Here is a 10,708-nt window from a genome sequence, read left to right as displayed (position 1 = left end):
CAGCCTTCCTGCTCCTCTGATGCTGCTTGTCCTGCTGTGTTCATCCAGCTCTACACCTTGTTATCTCAGATTCTCCAGCATCTGCAGTTCCTACTACTACTGCTGATTCTAACTTGTCTATTTTCGGTTTAAAACTCCTCACATATTTCTGAGCTGATGATTGGTTGTCAGAAGATAAAAAAGAGAGTATTCTGAAGCTGCATTTTGCTAGAGGATAATTCAGTTTCATTTGGAAGCTGAAATTGTGTAAATGAGGAACTTGTCAATTGTGGTGGTAGTTCTGTAAAATTCAAAAGATACCTTCAGAGGAAATATCTTCAAAATTGTAGTTACATTGCAACCAATGCATGACTGATTAGGCTCAGAAAATGTTTAACTTCAATATACCTCAAACACAATTTTCTTACTAACCTGTATAAGATTTATATAATTATGAATTCATGATGCGTTGTTATTAATTTAGTAATGCTTAAAGCAAAAATTTCTATTTTAATGTAGCTTAAAAAAAATGGAAGGATGCAATTTCTGGAAATCTGAATGAAAAGCAAGTGGTGAAGGTCAGTCTCTGATTTACAGCGCAGAAGGACCATTCCTTCATTGAATTGGAGACAGAATGATAAGAAAGCCCTTTTTGAGAAGATTTGTAGCACGGTTTGTGGATGAGGTTGTGGACTTGATCGCTGAACTAGTGTGTTTAATTGTAGACGTTTTGTCACCCTGCTAGGTAACATCGGTGCACCTCCGGTGAAGCGTCGGTGTTCTGTCCTGCTTGTTGGGCCTCGGTTTGTTGGGGTGGTTGGTATTACTTCCGGTTCTGTTTCTCAGTGGTTTGTATATCGGGTCCAGTTCAATGTGTTTGTTGATGGAGTTCCGCTTGGAATATTAGGCCCCCAAGAATTCCCACAAAAAAAGACCCTGAGCTTCCAGTTGCCTGCCACTTTAACACACCACCCTGTTCCCTGGCCAACATCTCTGTCTCTGCTGCAGTGTTCCAATGAAGCCCAACGCAAGCTGGAGGAACAACACCCCATTTTCCGCTTGGGAAGCCTGCAGCCCCCTCCGGACTCGATACTGAGTTCAATAATTTTAGGGCCTAAACTCTCCCATGTCCCAGCCCCCAACCCACACACCAGGCCTTGTTAACACATAGCCTGCCACTACACACACCCTGTCACTAACAGTCCCCATTAACAACTACTCACCCTCCCAGCCTGATCGTTAGCAACTCCTTTGTCTGTCCAACTGCTCTTCTCTCTCTGGGCTCTCTCCTCTCATTTGCTCCATACCCCAGCCCCCTCCCTATTTTCTGCATATAAATCAATGTTTTCCCAGCTACCATCAGTTCTGAGGAAGGGTCACTGGACCCAAAATGTTAACTCTGATTTTTTCCTTCACAGATACTGCCAGCCCTGCTGAGTTTTTCCAGCAACTTCTATTTTTGTTCCTGATTTACAGCATCTGCAGTTCTTTCTGTTTTTATCAAAGAATACGATACATTAATTAACCATGTGTTTCTCTTATGAATTCTTGTAAGTGTGATTGAAGGTGACACAAGCAGCTCTATAATGTTGTTCATGCTACAGCCTATCCGTTAACAGGAGAGCCAGACCTGGAATGCAGTAGCCTTTGAAATTACAAAATTTGAAAATGTTTCTGGGTGAATTTTAACGTCCAGGCTGTACTAACCTGGATGCTATTTTAACCAGCAATCATAAATTTACCATGACTTTGCCATGAGTTATGGGGCAGTAGAGAGAGCAAGCTTTCCAATGTGAGGGAAACTGGATGTGACCCCTTGTCCCATTTTCTGGTCTTATGCTCACATTTAAATGGTTTCAAGCACTATGGAAATTGTATGAGATTTTATTGCTGAACTGAGGTCAAAAAGTGGGACTAGGAATTGTACTAATTTGACATTGGAAATTGGAGAATGTCTGAGTCTAATAGAGTGCTGACTATTTAGTGTTCAGCGAAGTCATATTGATGATTGTACTATACAGGAGCAATTTGTTTTATAAAGGGAATAGAACAATCCTGTATGAGTATTTCAAATATGAATTAAAGAGCATTATCAGGTTCTGTTGATTTATTATTTGACGAAGGATTTAAGGATGGCATTTTTGAATGGCTCTTGAAGTTTTGTAAAGTTACTATATGTCACAGGCTGCAAATCGAACTTCACTGTCTGAAGCTGACAAATGGGGAAGATCTGAACAATTAATTTTTAAATTTTTAATTTTTGTAAAGGAAACATTATTATAAAGTAATGACCACCATGTTATAAATATGTGTAATATTGAATGAATCTAACTTAAAAATCTTTGAATAATAAAGCATTACAAATGAGGTTAGAGGTGGTTTGGTAGTGACAATCTTAACTCGAAAAGTAATACTAATAATTATTTTTAAAGCTCAGAGAAGGTATCCCATGTGTCACCATCTTTGATAGTCAAACCAACTTCTCACTGGAACTCAGGGACTTAGTCTCAGCTCCATAGTAGCATTCTCAACTCTGAGTGAGAATGTCGTGGGTTCATGGCACCACATACTCACTTGAGGACAGAATCTGGCCTGATACATTACTGCAATGCAGAGAGAAGTATTGTTTTTCAGACAAACTATGAGAAGCCCTGTCAGGTGGATGCAAAAGATCCCATGACACTATTTAAATATGCTCACTTGTTTATTAAGGAACACTGCAGAAATAGATTATATAGCCATTGATTTCATTGCTATGTGTGGCATCCTGCTCTGCACAAATTCGGTGCTATATTTTCCGAATGATAATGATGACATTTCACAAGCATGAATGAAACATTATAAGGATGATGCATAAATGCACGGGGATATAGCCTGTTGGAGGTGTGGGGATCAGGCTGTGTGATTATTCCAGGCCCAACAGAAGTGATGAAGGAAGCACACAAATTTTATTTCAGTGATAGCAATTCAGCACTAAACATGTTTTCTGAATGGTTGCGTGCTCAACAGGGATCCCAGAATCTTGCGATGTTAACACCAATTAAACCAGCCTTCTTAAAGTGGAGGTACATGCTCCCTTCAGCAGGGGTTTGAAGTGGACATGAAGGAGTTAATCAAACAAAAGGAAGAAGCAGGAAGGAAATTGAGCATCAAGCCAGAAAAAGGGCTCCATTGTTTTCGGAATTAACACTGGAGCCGTGTAACCGCACAAGTACAACAATGCAAGAAAGTCTGATAGGTTGATGTGCTTAAGCAAATTAAGGCCATCTGTAATCCTCCCCTTTGTGAATATCACCAGCCTTCCACCGGCCATGTTGCAATCACTGAAATACCATTGTATCTGAGTACTAGGATAGGCATTGGTGCCAACAAAGCAAATACTAAAGGACTGTGGGTGAATCATTAAGTACAATACATAGTATTGGCTGTGTTGTTTGATAAAGTTGGTTTTGAATGGTTCTTTTGTAGTGCCTTTTATTTGAGGATTTTGGCCAAGAGTACACTGTGCTGGGTCTTGTTAGAGGACTGGAAAGTTGAGAAGATATGATGCTCACACACAATGCTTTAAAAATAATGAAAAGCTGGATGGCCCCTATTTTCCTCATATTCCTGCAATAAAAACAACACGTTCTCTCCGCTACCTCTGCTCCAACTTCCTGCAATGCTGCAGCCCAGGCAATTATATGGATAGCCACCCATGACTGAGAGCAGGTAGTGATGTCTGAGGCCTTTCAAACTCAGAGCACTCCCACCAGAGATCCAGCATCACTCCTTTTCGATGAAAGACATTTCCACCAATTCCTCCAACAGCTCAGTACAAGGCACGTCCACTAACTCTGCAGCAGAAATAAGATGGTCAAAAACATCTCAACTGGAAGTTGAGTGGTGAATGGTGATCCCTTCAAATAGTGCGGGTTGGGAGAGAATGGAGGTGGTTGGTGGTGTTGGTGAAGAGGTGTTAGAGGAAGCCTTTTAGCAGAACCTGTGAGTGCAAAAGCAGCTGGTTTGGTTTAAAGTTAGCATTGGTCACTGACTGGCATAACAATTAACCCACTCTACAGACAGCCCACTTTGGGCAGACCCACAGGGTTTGGTGCTGTAGCCATTTGTAGTGTGCCAGTAGAGTAGCGCCAAAGGTTGCCAGGAGTGGGTCCCCTGTCACGTTATTTGTCACAGGTTCCCACATGACCAAAACCTCTTGTTGTTAGGCAGACCATTGATGCCGAGGATGACTTCCTACTGCACTGTTGTTGTGGCTCTGAGGTGACCAAACAGTCCAATGTTAGATCTGCACGCCCTACCACAGGTAGGGAAGGTGGTGTTTGAAGAGAAGGTGGGTAATATACTCAGGCTTTCACAAGCTCCTTCAGCTGTTTGCATGTGGCCTCTGCCTGAGCTTGACAGAGATATGAATATATATACAAACATTCAAATTAGAAGCAGTAATACACTACCCGGCCCTTTGAGCCTGTTCTGTCATTCAATAAAATCATGGCTGATCTTTTTGTGTTTCAAATTCCACCTTCCCAACTACCTCCAATAACCTTTCTTTTCGGTGTCTAACAGGATTCTATCTGCCTCTCTTAAAAATATTTAATTTCCACCATCTTCTCAGGCAGAGACCTCCAGAGTCACACAACCCTCTGGGAGAAAAAGAACCTCCCCATTTCTATCCTAGAAGGACCAGCACTAAATTTTAAACCCTTCATTTTGGACTCACTTGTACACAGAAATATCATTTCCATGTCCATTTTGCCAAGTCCATTCAGAATCTTATGCACTTCAATAAATTCATACCATGCTCTTAAAACGCCAGCAGAAACATGTCTAGTCTGTGTAACCCAGCCTCATTGGCAATCCATTCATTCCAGATGCTGGAGATGGTTGGCATCTTTGCCAATACCTCTTCAACAGTTTAGGCAACGCAGGGCAGGAGATTCCCATGAGTCAGTAGGGATGTTGCGTTTCCTCAGGAGGTTTTGAGGGTGTCCTTCAAATGTTTTCTTTGCCCTCTTTGTCCTGCTTAGAGTAGAGGGCTTGTTTTAGATGTTAAGTGTCAGGCGTGTGGATAATGTGGCCTACTCAACACAGTTTATTGACAGCAATCAGTCAAATGTTGACATGAGAGAGAGGGCTGGAGAGCCTGTCCCAACATAGGATTTGTTGAGTTTTGCGAGGCCCTTACTGGTGATTTTTCTGTCGGCATTTGAGCTGTCTGCTTTGCATTATCCATGTCTCTGATGCATACAGTAGGATAGGTAACAATACTGCCCTGTAGACAGTGAGCTTGTTATTGGTCTTGAGCTCTTTATCATCAAGCACTTTGCTTCTCAGTAGGCTAAAGGCTGAGCTGGGATACTGGAAGCAATGCCTTTGCTGAAAGGAGATCCCAAAGTATGAGAATTGATCCATGGGGTTTGGCTTGGTGTGCATTTTGACAGTTGGTGGGGTAGTGTTGCAGGAACCTTATGTTGCAGATATTTAGCCAAGGCTCATTCTCTCATACACCTTCACCAATGTATTGATGTTAATTTGGAACTTGGACTCTGCATGTACACACACATGAGTGTGGTCTGATGCTCCCGCTGAATGACAGAAATTAGGGTGGTCTTTGTTTTGGCCTGGGGGTTCTGTGAGTGGAACAGTTCTCATCCTGTAGAGAAACTCCACTCCAGAGGGAACTTCACAATATGGAGTGGTGTATTGGAGAGGAAGGTGGAGAATTGCGTAGGTGTAATTGTACGATGTAGGGGTACTATGGAGAAAACCTGTTTCACCAAGGATTTCTTTTAACAGTTGATATTGTGGAATTGCTTCTTTTAAACATGGGTCCTGAACATATAAAATAAGTTCATAGCCATAACCCAATGTTTCACTCACATTTCAGCAGAAATGTATGATCTATTGGAGTCTAATATAAGCAGGACTCTGACACATAGAAAGCTTGATGTCTTCACTAACATTGATAAATTTGCCAATTATTCCAATTACTTTTATATTCTATGGGTTAAGCATGATATGACTAGATAATTTGATTTCCTACCTAAAAGATGCCTTGTGCCTCTAGCTAAGGCTGCAGGGTACATCAATATGGTTCTTGTAAATAAGTTGCAGTAGATAATATAAAATGTATTAACGGAACGATTTTTCAGTAGAACTGTTCTGGCTGAGGCAAAAAACTGACTATCATCCATTTTGTCTCTCATTCACCAAGTGCTTACAGGCTGGGTCCACTGTGTATAATACCTTTTGAAATTTTCTTTGAAAAGGTGCCTGAATTCTGACTCTGGTTTGGAGGTACTATAAACACCCAAGTCATGGAGAAATTGGCCTGCTCCCATGAAAATGATGGGGATTAGGAGATATTTCACCCTGTAATGAAACCAAACAGGTGGGGACCATAGGGTTCAGGCCTACAATCTGTATCCTTATCTCTCACCAGTGAAAATTGGGAGCATGGGGATTAGAGTCAATAATCCCAAAAATCCAATCCGGTGACTTCAGAGTTCTTTCAATTCTGTCGAGTTATCAATCTTAATGGTCATTATCTTCTGGAATTACTGCCTCAAGCATAACATTCCTGGAATTGCAGACAGTGGAAAACTGACTTTCCCTGAGGGGGAGGGTGACAGGAATTGGTTGGAAGTCAGTTACAATGGGACCCCTTAGTGTTTTCACTAGCTTTTCCACTCACTCTCCATCCCCTCGAGTTAACCTGTTCACTGGAGTTGGTAGTCTACTGTGGAAATTCTGCTCGAATATTGTTATATGTTTTACAGCAGCTGAGAATCAGAATAAATCTCATTAAAAGATTTAAAAGCACCAAGTCTTTGCTGAAGAAGGGTGTTTGATCTTGGAGGGAATTAACTGCCTTCTTAGAAAAGCCCACTGGGAATAGACGATGTGAAGAGTAGGTGTAGGCCATTACTGAACCTAACTCTTGTCCACCACAGGAGTGTTGTCTCAATGTTCTACCATTGTACCCAGATGTTCAGTCTGAAGAGCTCTGTAGGAGTTCAGTTGTCATTCAGTTTCCAGCATGGGTACAACTGAGAGGTTGAGGAGATGCCTAATATTTGATGAAACATCACAAAGACCAATGTTTTTGTGGCATTCTTGTGAGGAAGGATATCTTTGAAAAATGCAATTCAAGGAACAGCTAACTAAGAGGAACTGTATTCGAACGTAGAACATAGAAAAGTACAATGTAGGAATGGACCCTTCGGCCCCAGATGTTGTGCTAATATAAACTAATCCCTTCTGCCTGCCCTTGGTCCACATCCCTCCATTCCTTGCATATTCTAGTGCTTATCTAAAAGTCCCTTAAACACCACTACCATATCTGCCTTCACCATTATCCCTAACAGCGTGTTTCAGTCTCTTACCACTTTCTATGTAAAAAAACTTGCCCCTCACATCTCCTTTGAACTTTCCCCCATTCACCTTAAATGTGTGCCCCTAGTATTAGACATTTCAACTCTGGGAAAAAGATTCTGACTGTCACCCCTATCTATGCATCTCGTAACTTCCATCATGTCTTCCCTCAGCCTCCACCGCTTCAGAGAAAACAACCGAGGATTTTATAGCCACTCCTTATAGCTCATACCCTCCAATCCAGGGACCATCCTGATAAACCTCTTCTGCACCCTCTCTAAAGCTTCCACATTTTTCCTGTGATGTGCCAACTAGAATTGAATGCAATACTCTAAGTGTGGTCTAACCAAAGTCTTATAAAGCTGCAACATGACACTCTCACTCTTGTATTCAGTTCCCTAACCAGTAAAGGCAAACATGCTATACATCTCCTTTACCACCCTATCTACTTACATGGCCATTTTCAGGGAGCTATGGACTTTAACCCCAAGATCCCTCTGTAAATCAATGCTGTTCAGAGTCCTGCCATGAACTATATACCTTCCCTTAACATTTGATCTCCCAAAGTGCAGCACCTCACACTTACCCAGATTAAACTCCATCTGCCATTTCTCTGCCCATATCTGCAACTGATCTGTCATCCTGCTGTATTCTTTGACAACCTTCTGCGCTATCCACAACTAGAACATAGAACATAGAACAGTACAGCACAGTACAGGCCCTTCGGCCCACGATGTTGTGCCGAAATTTTACCCAAAACCTAAGGTCTATCTAACCTCCACCCCTACCTTATACTATCATCCATATGCCTATCTAATAGCTGCTTAAATGACCCTAATGAGGTTGACTGCACTAACTTCTCCGGCAATGCATTTCACGCCCCTACAACTCTCTGAGTAAAGAACCTACCTCTGATGTCTCCCTGATATCTACCTCCTTTCACTTTAAAACTATGTCCCCTCATAAAAGCTACCTTCACCCTAGGAAAAAGTCTCTGGCTGTCAACTCTATCTATACCTCTGATCATTTTGTACACCTCTATCAAGTCACTTCTCATCCTTTGTCGTTCTAAAGAGAAAAGCCCTAGCTCTCTCAACCTTTCCTCGTAAGACTTTCCCTCCATTCCAGGCAACATCCTGGTAAATCTCCTCTGCACCTTTTCCAACGCTTCCACATCTTTCCTGTAATGAGGTGACCAGAACTGGACACAATACTCCAGATGTGGCCGAACCAGGCTTTTGTATAGCTGGAGCATAACTTCACGGCTCTTGAAATCAATCCCTCTATGAATGAAAGCTAACACACCATACGCCTTCTTAACAACTCTATCCACCTGGGTGGCAGCTCTCACGGAACTGCGAACATGAACCCCAAGATCCCTCTGCTCCTCCACACTGCCAAGAATCTTTCCGTTAACCCTGTATTCTGCTTTCAAGTTTGTCCTTCCAAAATGAATCACCTCACACTTTTCAGGGTTAAACTCCGTCTGCCACTTCTCTGCATTCTATCAATGTCCCTTTGTAACCTAGAACAGCCCTCCGCACTGTCCACAACGCGACCCACCTTCGTATCATCCGCGAACTTGCTAATCCACCCTTAAAACGCCACCAATCTTTGTATCATCTACAAACTTACAAACCTATCCGTCTATATTTTCATCCAAGTCATTTATAAATATCACAAACTGCAGAGGTCCCAGTATGGATCCCTGCAGAGCACCAGTAGCCACAGACCTCCAGCCTGAAAAGCACCATCCTACCACTACCCTCTGTCTTCAATGGCAGGCCAATCTGAAGTCAAGCAGCCAAGTCACTGTGGGTCCCATGAATCTTAATCTTCTGGATGAGCCTACCATGAAGGTCCATGTCGAAAGCCTTACTGAAATCCATGTAAACAACATTCACTGCTGTACCCTCATTGATCTTCATCACCTCCTCGGCAAACAACTTAGTAAGACATGACCTGCCCTGAACAAAGCCATGCTGATGGTCCCTAATTAGGCCATGCTTTTCCAAAAGCCCATATATCCTATGCCCAAGAATTCTCTCCAATAGCTTTCCAATCACCGATGTAAGACTCACTGGCCTATAGTTTCCTTGATTATCCCGATTTCCCTCCTTGAACAGAGGAACAGTATTAGCTACTCACCATTCCTCCAGTGGCTAGTGAGGATACAAAGATCTTGCTCAAGGCCCCAGCATCTTCCTCTCTTGCCTCTCTCAATAACTGGGGGTAAATACCATCAGGCCCTGGGGACTTATCCATGTTAATACTCTTCAACAGACCCAACACCACTTCTTTCTTGATCTCAAACTAGGGGGCATGTTTTTAAGGTGACAAGAGGGAGATTAAAAAGAACATGAGGGGCAACTTTTTTATACAGTAGTTCATGTATGGAATGAACTGTCTGAGAAAGCGGTAGATACAGGTGCATTACAACATTTAAAAGACGTTTAGACAGGTACATGAATAGGTGACGTTTGGAGGGATATGGGCCAAGCACAGGTAGGTGGGTTTAGTTCAGGTTGGGTACACGATTGGACCGAAGGGTCTGTTACCCAGCTGTACGACTCTGATTCTGACTCTGACTCCATATGAAATGCCCTAGGATATTAGCATGCTCCACACAATTCTCACTATCCTCCATATCCTTCTCCTGGATGAATACCAATGCAAAGTACTCTTTTAGGATCTCACCCACATCCTCTGCCTGCAAGCACAACTGCCCTCCTTTATCTTTGAGTGATCCTACCTTCTCCCTAGTTATACTCTTGTTTTTAATATAAGTGTAGAATGCCTTGTGATTCTCTTTAACCCTGGTTATTTCATGACCCCTTCTTGCTCTCCTAATTCCCTTTTTGAATACTTTCCTGCTTTACTAATATTCCTCATGGGCCCTGTATGATTTTAGCTTCTTAAATTTTATATATGCTTCTTTTGTCCTTTTAACTAAATTCACAACCTCCCTCGTTACCCAAGGCTCCCTTACCTTGCCATCCTTGTCCTCCCTCCTCACTGGAACATGCCGGTCGTGAACTCTCCCAGCAGGTCTTTGAACAACTCCCACTGTCAAATGTAGACTTGCACGATAACAGCTCCTCTCAATTAACACCCCCTAGCTCCTGCCTAATACTGATGTAACTTGCCCTCCCTAATTTATTACCTTCCCACAAGGTCCTGCCTTACCCTTGTTCATAGCTATCTTAAAACTTAAGGTTGCAGGAACAGCACCTCATATTCCGCTTGGGAACCCTGCAGCCCAATGGTATCAATGTGGACTTCACAAGCTTCAAAATCTCCCCTCCCCCGACCACATCCCAAAGCCAGCCCAGCTCGTCCCCACCTCCCTAACCTG

The sequence above is a fragment of the Rhincodon typus genome, chromosome 4, assembly GCF_021869965.1.
Source record: "Rhincodon typus isolate 14 chromosome 4, sRhiTyp1.1, whole genome shotgun sequence".
Taxonomy (NCBI): Eukaryota; Metazoa; Chordata; class Chondrichthyes; order Orectolobiformes; family Rhincodontidae; genus Rhincodon; species Rhincodon typus.
Note: the sequence above shows the minus strand (reverse complement) of the source record.